General features: G+C 46.4%; 1 long non-coding RNA gene across 2 annotated transcripts in view; it reads left to right on the top strand.

Moving 5' to 3' along the window:
- The first annotated feature begins 6,563 nt into the window (after positions 1-6,563).
- The window catches only part of LOC122448837, a 424,697-nt gene continuing 421,235 nt past the window's right edge, over positions 6,564-10,025 (top strand). For both annotated transcript variants that reach the window (XR_006271781.1, XR_006271782.1), the window contains exon 1: positions 6,564-6,669. This is a non-coding gene — a long non-coding RNA (uncharacterized LOC122448837). The remainder of the gene's footprint in view (positions 6,670-10,025) is intronic.

Raw genomic sequence — 10,025 nt, 5'->3', positions numbered from 1 at the left:
TGTGGGCCTTGTGCCTTTGTCTTCTGGAGATATTCCTTCACTAATAAGGCAACTTTTAGGCTTCGGGTTGCTGCTGTCTTTGACATTCAAGTGATGGCTGTTGGTTCAACTCCAGTGAGTGCTCCATTTTCTGGCCTTGGTCCGTTAAAGAGGGAAGTTACCTTTCCCCACGAGCCCCTTCAGAAATCAGCAGTCCAGCTTAATAGATCAGCTACCTCGTTTGGGCAGCGGCAGAATTCAGACACATCTGTAGCCATCTCATGTCAGCCCCAAAGCTGATAGACTCATTACGAACAGGTCTCTTGGTTTTAGTCAAAATAATTCAATTTCCTTTCTGGGGGAAAAAAAAGGATTCATTAAGTTACTCAGTTTTTTTTCTCCTTTTCTTTCCCTCCCATCAGTAGATCAAAACCTTGGGCCCTTCTTAACCCTAATTCAAACATCACTTTAGAAGTTAACACATTTGAGTTCCAAAAGCAATGCTTTTAACTTCTGTCTTGTGGTCAATAAGGGGGCTAAGTCGATGTATAAACAGTGTCAGATGGTGTCTCACACATGGCACTTAAGAAACTTTACCCCTGATACTGCCTTGACCTCGGGGCCTCCGCTCAGGCCGGCTTGGTGACATTGAACAGAGAGGTTTCAAAGAAAAGGCCTGTGCGGTCCTGGGACCTTGACGGCCGGGCCTTGGGGAGAGGGTGCTGACCACAGGCCAGGTCTGGGCCTGCTGTAGCCACTCAGCATTTCAGCTCGGCTCCTGGCCTGACTGCAGGTTTGAGGCTCATTTTTCTTCTACTGGTTCCATTTCTCATCCCACCTGCTTCTCGGTTGATGGGGTTACATTGGGCCCTGATGGATCCAGGGGTACCTTTCAGGGAAGCCCAAACAAGGCCAGCTCAGCACTCAGGAGGTTTAGAGACGTCTCTGAGGATAGCAAGGTGATAGTCTGCTGAATAGGGCGGTGTTTCGATGTAGTAAAAGTCCTGCAGACAGTGTCTACAGCAGCCACGACCGGTTTCCTGAAGGCCCCTGGCAGGTGGTTTTGGGGAATACCCAGAGCTTCCAGGGTTTCTGTCTGAGGGTGTCCTATAACCTCCAGGGTATGTGTGGCCTGTTTACAGGGCAAATGCCCCGAGGAAGGGGGTTAGTAAATTGGCACCCTGCTTTTTGCCCCTCAGTGCATGATTCTGAGGTGCATTCCACCCTTCGGGGGACCTGAGGCTGTGCCCTCAGATCCCCACAGCAGTCCACTAACAGACACTGTGTACCGGCCCTGCTTCCCTTCCTTTTCTCCCTGCTCCCCTCCCGCACTTCCACTTCCTGGGACCCTTCCCAAATAACATGCCTGCACCCAGTCTTTTCCTTGGGGTCTTTCTGTTCCCCAGACTACACCCGATTCAGATAAAAATTTAGTTGTCACGGCAAAAAGAATGCAAGGGACCCCCTGAAATCTCCACCTCCCCCAAGCTGATACACCCGTGTGTCTTGGTTTGGATTACCCAGAAGCAAACACTAAGATGAGGACTTCATCACAGATAGTTTATTTGGAAGACGATTCCAGGAAATGCTGGTAGGAGGGTAGGGAAGTGAGACAGGGAAGGGATGGAGGAGATAAAGTGGGTGTTGTTAAGCCACTTACCCCTGTGGGCAGCTGGAGCCCGGTCCTGCAGAGGCACTCTGCTTCTGGAGCACCGAGAGTGTGCCTCCAAATCAACAAGGTCAACCCCATGGACTGCAGCATGCCTGGCTTCTGTGTCCTTCACCATCTCCCAGAGCTTGCTCAAAATCACATGTACTGAACGGTGATGCCATCCAACCGTCTCATCCTCTGTCATCCCCTTCTCCTCCTGCCTTCAATCTTTTCCAGCATCAGGGTCTTTTCCAGTGAGTAGGCTCTTTGCATCAGGTAGCTAAAGTATTGGAGCTTCAGTTTCAGCATCAATCCTTCCAGTGAATATTCAGGAGACTCTAAATGCTTACAAATAAGTCTCTGAAAGAAGAGAAAATGCAAAGGAGTCATGCATTCTCTCATTCAGTAAATGCTTGTAAAGCTCTCTCTATGTGCAGAGGAAGGTGGCATTTCTGGGGTGTGAAGACTTCTCTCATGTAAGGAGCTCCATGGTAGCCTGTACAAAGGGGCAACTGACTTTTAATCCCAACGATACCTCTTGAGCTCACGGGCTGTTATGTAGATCATAGACCCGAGAATTAGGAAATGTGTGTTCTCATCCCCATTCTGCCCTTGACCAACCTTGCTCCCAAGACCTCTGTTTCCTCTTGTGCTAAATGAAGAAGTTGGCATAAGATGTTCTGTGGGCATTTCCTGCCTGGAATGTGGTTTCCAAGGATCCATGTGCAGAAATGGGTGTGGTTGTGTGGGTCATTTGCTGTGTGTAGCCTCTGGTCTGGAGGCATTTCAGGTTAAAGGTCATCTGAGCTGGAAGAAAACTTGGAGCTAGAAACTTATTTTTATAATTAATAGCAGTGATGCTTAAGGAAACACCATGCTCTATGCAAACTCACTCAGCTAACTGCTGCTGTTTTTCCCTCTCTAAGCTGTGTCTGACTTTTTGTGATCTCATGGACTGCGGCACACAAGCCTCCTCTGTCCTCCACTGTCTCCTGGAGTTTGCTCAAATTCATGTTCACTGAGTCAGTGATGTCATCTAACTGTCCCATCCTCTGCCCCCTCTTTCTCCATTTGCCTTCAATCTTTCCCAGCATCAGTCTTTTCCAATGAGTTAGCTCTTCACATCAGGTGGCCAAAGTATTGGAGCTTCAGCTTCACTAACAGTCCTTTCAATGAATATTCAGGGTTGATTTCCTTTAGGATTGACTGGTTTGATCTTCTTGCTGTCCAAGAGACTCTCAAGAGTCTTCTCTAGCACCACAATTCGAAAGCATCAATTCATCAATTCTTTGGCGCTCAATCTTCTTTATGGTCCAACTCTCACATCTGTACATGGACTACTGGAAAAGCCATAGGTTTGACTATATGGACATTTGTTGGCAAAGTGATATCTCTGCTTTTTAATACACTGCCTAGGTAATTCGGAGGTAGAATTGGAGCCAGAACTTACTTTCCTACTACTCAATTGATGGATCTTTCTATTAATCCATGAACCATACTCTGTGTCAAGCTATAAGGAATAAGCCTTCCTAGATGGTGGATTAACAGCTAAAAATCACACTTGATCCAAGCACTGTGATCACGAAATTGAAAAACATCTTCATTTAAGGGCTTAACCCACATCTCAGGCTATAGGCCTCTTAGGAAAGCTCTCCTGCAGAATTGGTTCTATGTACTACCCATAAAGCTTCCCACCTATAGAGATTGCTGTCAAGTGGAAAGGTGGACCAAACAAGTGGATTAAAAAGATCCAAACTTACCATGAGTGTTTAGGTCAGTAGATAGCACCTGTGTTATTTAGCCTTAGTTGATCTATATTGGGGCTTCCCAAGTGACTCAGTGGGTAAAAAATCCTCCTGCATTGCAGGAGACGTGGTTTACATTCCTAGGTCAGGAAGATCCCCTGAAGGAAGTCAACCCACTTCAGTACTCTTGCCTGGAAAATTTCATGGGCAGAGGAGCCTGGTGGACTACAGTCCATGCATTGCAAAGAGTAGGACAGGATTGAAGCAACTGAGCAGGCTTATATGATCTATATTCAAGATGTAATAAAAAATACTTTTAAAAGTAAAAAGGATATATATATATCTTCAAGATGGAAGGTTGGTAATAGTGATAGACAAGGAGAGGGAAGTGAACTGTGGAAAGAAGTAGGGGAATCCAGACTTCTTAGACTGTGAAAGGGATTTAGATGTGAATTGAGACATAAAGACACACCAGTACTGCTGCTTCCCATGTGAACACATGTGCCTTGATTTCATTCATCAAATGACCAGCTAGATGATAACACATTTGGTATCACATAGGACTGAGTTTACGCTGGTGATCACAGGGTGAATTATACGTATTATGCAAACCACTTTCTATTTTCTGGCCTGGTCCTCATTCGTGTGCTCCATCACATTGCATCTGAGTAAAATTTTAAGCATTGGAAAATCCAAAACAGTAAAAGTCCACTCTAGAGTCTTGTGTGGTCCAAGGACCAGTGTCATCAGCATTACTTTGGGAGCTTGTTAGAAATGCAAGATATCAGTCCTGACCCTAGGCCTATTGCATCAGAATATCTGCATTTTAACAAGATCTCCAGAGGATAAGATAAAATTTTAGAAGCACTTATCAGAGATCTTAAGTGCTGTTCAAAACAAGCAAATACTTCCTTGAGTGGAGCCAGTGAAAAAAAATCTCAGCCAAAAATAGACTTCTTAAGGAAATCTTGCAAACAAGTGGAAAAACTAAATGTAATTCAAATAATCAATACAATGACTTCAAATTTAGTGCTGTTGTGAGCTAATATTGAAACAATGTTAATCAGACACAGAGTTTTTAAGAAAAACCTGCTTTAGTTTTTTCAGGTGTGAAGGTACAGGAAGATGTTACAGTTACACCTTAGTTCATTCTACAAAGGACAGGCATGCTGATACTAGGCATAACAATAATTAGTGCAAAGAAAAACTCCAGGAACTGGTCAAGGGCTGTTGTGACAAACTGTCTTCATTCCACACACGAAATAGAAGGTCTCAAGACCAACAAATTTCCACCTTGTCTTTGAACCAACAGAGGTAATTGTTAATTTTAGTTTTGAAACAACCGCAGCCTTTTTCAGTAGGGAATCTGAGACATTTGTAAAGAATGGAGGTTAAAGTTGGCTTTTTCTTTTTCAAAGACCATGAAAGGAATCATTTACAAAACAAATCTCGACTAAATACATTTTGTTGGGAGAAGTGGTGAAATTTTTAAAGAGAACAAAGTTTTAAAAGCAGCTTGAAAGATCTGAGAGGCATCCTTTCACTGGCAGAGTTCAACAGATTAATTACAAACCATTTTATATAACCATGTGAAGGCATGCAATTGCCTCTTGACTGCTAGGCTTGGAGAGGCACACGGTCACTTCTGCTGTGTTTCATTTGCCAAACCAAGTTCTGTGGCCAATCTTAGATTAAGGGATGGAAAATAGACTCCAACACTTGATGGAAGAAACTACTAAATTACATTGCATGGAAGGGAAATAATTGGGAGAAAATTTGCAATCCATTTACAACATCAGGGCAGGATGATTGTCATAGCAAATAACCCCCAAATCTCAGGATTTTGACACAATAAAGGTTTATTCCTTGCCTTTATTACAATCAAGTAAGGGTGGGCAGGGGAGTGGGGGTGGGAGGACTCTGATCCACAGAGTCACTCAGGAACCTAGGTTCTTTCTGTCTAGCTGCGGTGTCGTTCAAGGTCATGCAACCTTCCACCATGTCTTCTGTTTCCAGCCAGTAGATGAGCAAATCTGTAGAAGGAACATCTCCTAATCATCTCAACCTGGAAGCGTCATACGAATCACTTTTCCCCCTTCAGGAAACCCAGAACTGGGTCATGTGGCCAAATACAACTATAAGGGAGGCTGGGAAACGTGGTCCAGCTGTGTTAGGAGGAGAAGGGAAGACATTGGTTGGACACCTGGCCAGAATCTGCTGCAGCTACAGACTCTGTCACTGAGGAGCACGTTCCAGGAGAAGGGGTGCATGGACACATTTCAAAATGTTGATTAGTGACCCGGTGCAGTGGACAAAGTTCAGAAAGACAAGGTCATAATTAGGAAGGGGAGACAGACCCAGGTCCCTGTGTAAACCCCTAGGAGATGCGGCAGAAGTCTGGGGAGGGGTTTAGAGAGACTTTGGACAAAGTAGGTGTTTTGGAGGCAGTGGAACTTTAATAGGAGGAGGCAGGAGTGAAGGGCATAAGAAGAGCTTGAGCCATGTGGGGAGACTGGGTTTGTGTGCTTGTTTGACATTGTTGCCTTGCTGGGGCCTAAAGTTGCTGCCTTAATGTGGGCCTGCTCTGTTAGTGCTGGTCAGAATAATGTACCCCTTTAGGGCTACATTAAAAAGCTATGCTTGGCGCCTCATTTGCACCCTCAAAATATGCACATACATGCGCAGGGCAGAAAAGGCTACACTCAGAACATGCATTCTTAGGTGAACTGCAGGTAATTGCACAAACAAACAGGAAGTTGCGTAGGTATGCAGGCTGTCTCACGCTGGAGAGCTGTGTGTTGGCATGGGCAGGCGTGTGCCTTGTCCATTTGCAAAGGGTTTTAAAGGGTTCTGTGGAGGGGAGGGAGGGAAAGCAGGCCTTTGGGCATCTGCTTCTCCAGCTACAGCCGTCCTCTGTCCTTCTCAAGGTTTTCTTTCTGGGCAGGGCCAAGTTCAGGGCATGTTTGTGGCTGTAGAAAAACAATGCGTTTTCACGGGAGCACTCATGTAGGGGTTTGGTCTGAAAGTGTGTCCCCCACCCCCCCAACCTGTGACACTCATGTGCTGGGATTCTCAAGCCCAGTGTGACGGTGTTTGAAGGTGGGGCCTTGGGGAGGTACTTGGGTCCTGAGGGTGGAGCCCTGCTTAATGGAATCAGTGCTCTTACAAAAGAGGCTCCAGAGAGCTCCCGGGCCCCTTCCACGAGTGAGGACACAGGAGGAGCTGGTGACCCGAAGGAGGGCCCCCACCTGACCGTGCTGGCTCCCAGGTTTCAGACTCGCAGCTTCCGGAACTGTGAGCAGTCAATTTCCGTTCTCATAAGCCGCCTTGTCTGTGCCGTTTTGTTACAGGAGGCTAAGGCAGGGTTTGCAGGTGGCCGTGTGGACCTGTGTTCATCCTGTGCCGGGAGCCTCTGGTTGTCTCTCTTGCTGACGCTGCTGTTGAGTAAAATCTTCCTTTGAAATTCTCTTTGCTGGGTTCTCTGCATCCTGGTTCTCCTCCCAACTCTGCTGGTCATTCTCCTTTGTCTTTACTCACTGTCCTCTTCATGTGTCCCTCGGATGTTTCCCTGTGAGTCTGTCCTCAACCGTCCTCTAGGTTTCTGGACCAGCACTGTCCAGGAGAACTTTCCGCAGTGATGGCAGCATTCTCTATCTGTGCTGCCTCGTACCATGAGCACTTGACACATAGCTAGTGGGCTGGAGGAACTGAATTTCACATTTGATTTAACTCAGCCATAGGAGGTTGGTGGCTACTGAATTGCAGGCATACTGGGTTTGTGTGCTTGTTTGACATTTAGAGCATATGCTGTAGAACATTCTTCATGGGAAATGTCTCCAACACTATCCATCCATTACTGTTGATCTGAATCTCTTGCCCAAATGGAAAAGTAGATTCAGAGTGTTACAGGGGTCTGGGTAAGTGAGAGAGGTGTCCCTGAAACTTAGGCTTTATTCCTTGTACTATAAACCGGCCCCAGTTTGTCATTAGAATATTTTATAATTTCTGGGTTTGGATCTCAATTTGACCTTCTTCTTGCTGTATTAACTTGGGCATAGTACTCAACCATGCTGAGATTCAATGGGCTTACTGGAGTTAACAATAATAATGCCTATTCAACTGAGTTGTCACATAATTAAATCCTATATTAAAAAACTAATACATCTAGAAGGTATTCCCTGAAAATAATTTTATTCCCTTGTTCTCTCTCATTACAGAGGGAATTGTACCAGCAATGATAGTAATAATGGATTAGACGCTATGTTCACCACCTTACATAGAGTAGCTCACTTATTCTTACAAGGTAGGTACTTTTCTGTCCTCATTTTACAGATAGGAAACTGAGGACCAAAAAAGGTAAGCAGTGTGTGCAAGTTCTCACATGCTAGTTAGGAGCAGAGCTGGGATTCAAACCCAGATTCACAAAGAGTCAGACATGACTGAGCAACTGACTTTCACTCTTACAGATGGAAGATGGAGATACAATACATGGAAGGCAATCACTTACCCTGTATTCTTAGCCTCAGGCCTTGAGCAGGGCCCGTGGGATCCTTCCCAGCCCCTTCTCATCAGTTTGCTAAGTCCCAGCCACCCGTGCTTGTGTCCTGCCAGCCAGGCCACTGAGCATCTCATGACTGATGCACTCTGTCTCTCCCCGCAGAGTTTCTTTTCCTTGGCCTGCCCTTCCCTCCGCCTCAACTTCCTATGTGATACTGTGTTTCTCTGTGCTGTATTTACATCTTAATGTAACACCCTTTACTGCTCTCACTGTAAAGGAGTTACTGAAAGGGTTTTATTTTCCTCTGGAAACAGCATGGCGTCCTGTCCTTCATAGGAGCTTCAGAGATGCTCATCTCCTGAGCAACTGGTCTGCCGTAATCTCACAGGGGAGCTTTGAAAGAATATGGAAGCTTGGGCCCTCCACCCCCAGGCCACATACATCAGGCTGGGCTTGGGTTCAGATTCACTGACCTAAAGGGTTATGTTTTTCCCTGTTTGAGCTGAAGAACCAAGTCCTAGCTCAGCTCTGCAAGGATACAGAACCTTGGGCTTCATTTTATCTCTCCCCTTGGTTTTCCCTTCACCCTTTATTTTAAATCTTAAGTCAGTTTGTTTTTTGGCTTGCACTTTTGTGAGTTAGAATGTTAGTCGCTCAATCTTATCTGACTCTTTGTGACCCCATGGACTGTAGCCTGCCAGGCTCCTCTGTCCATGGAATTTTCCAGGCAAGAGTACTGGAGTGGGTTGTCATTTCCTTCTCCAGGGGATCTTTCCCACCCAGGGATTGAACCTGTATTGTAGGCAGACTGTTTACCATTTGAGCCACCAGGAAAGCCTTTTTATAGGTCACCTAATTTAATTTTGCAATCATTAGAGGTACAAATATAAATGGTAATGATGCTATTGATGATAATAGATTCACCCTGGAATGACGGGAAACTTTCTTCACAGCTGCCTATTGGCAGACAGGTAGAAACAGATGGATAGAAAACACAAGATAAAATAAAATTGAAATTTTGAAGAAAAAATTCTCTTTAAATCCAGGGATATCAATCACTCTCGAAAGAGTCCAAGGCCATGGCTGTGAAGCTCTCACGTGGCCACTGGGCTTGTGACTTCATCTTACTTGGACCCTTCTTTGATTTAAACTTTATTGAGGAGATGAAAAAAAAAATCTGTTAAGAAAGGTGTATTAAGTGAAATCTCGTAAAATAAATTGCCTTGTTTATTTGAAACTACTGACATAGATACATATGCAGTGTCTAACTCCACTCTCCAATTCTAGTTATTTGGGGGACTAGAATTCCCTGGTGGCTCAGCGGTAAAAAATCTGCCTGCAATGCAGGAGGCATAGCAGACTTGGGTCTGATCCCCGGGTTGGGAAGATCTCCTGGAGGAGGAAATGGCAGTCCACTGCAGTATTCTCGCCTGGCCGTGGACAGAGGAGCCTGGGAGCGCCGAGTTGGACAGGGCAGAACTGACTTAGGGCAGGCCCTGCCCAGGTGTCGGGAGGTATCAGGTAACACCCTCTGAGCATGGGCTCCGGGTCCAGCTGTGGGATCTCTCCATCTGCTGGCTTCCCCCTGACTCACCTGAAAGCCAGTGTATGGGCTGTGCCTGTGAAGTGGCTTTTGTCCTCACATTTTAGGTGTTCTGAGGGCCCCAGATGGCAAAATGGAGAGGAGTAGCCAGGACAGAGGGCCTGGTGAGGCTCCCTTGGTCTCCAGCAGGTCTTCTGCCCAGGCAGGCCCACAGGTGGAGGAGCCTGGGGGCAGGCCCCGCAGGTGGGGGCTCCAGTCCTGGCAGCCCCCCGTGCCCAGCACCTCCTTAAGAGCCCATTATCCCAGCTCGGCCCTGAGAGCTGGCCCATTACCATTTCACCGTGCTGGGGCAATGCCCGCCCTGCGCCGTGAACACTGACTTCAGGCTCTCTCCTCTAGCCGAGTTACGGGGGGCAGTGTGAGGGCCGCGCGGCTTGCCCAGCTCCAGCCGGCAGCCACTTGAACAGTCTCCAGGAAAAGCTGTTCGCCTGAGCATTTAGGGGCAACAGTCACAGGCCGCTACGGCGATTTATCAAGCCAGGAAAAGCCTCAGAAGACCCTGAGGTCTTACCCCAACCGCTGCTCGCTTTGCTTGCTTTCTGTCTCTCC

The sequence above is a fragment of the Cervus canadensis genome, chromosome 10, assembly GCF_019320065.1.
Source record: "Cervus canadensis isolate Bull #8, Minnesota chromosome 10, ASM1932006v1, whole genome shotgun sequence".
Taxonomy (NCBI): domain Eukaryota; kingdom Metazoa; phylum Chordata; class Mammalia; order Artiodactyla; family Cervidae; genus Cervus; species Cervus canadensis.
This window is presented reverse-complemented; position numbering and strand designations above follow the sequence as displayed.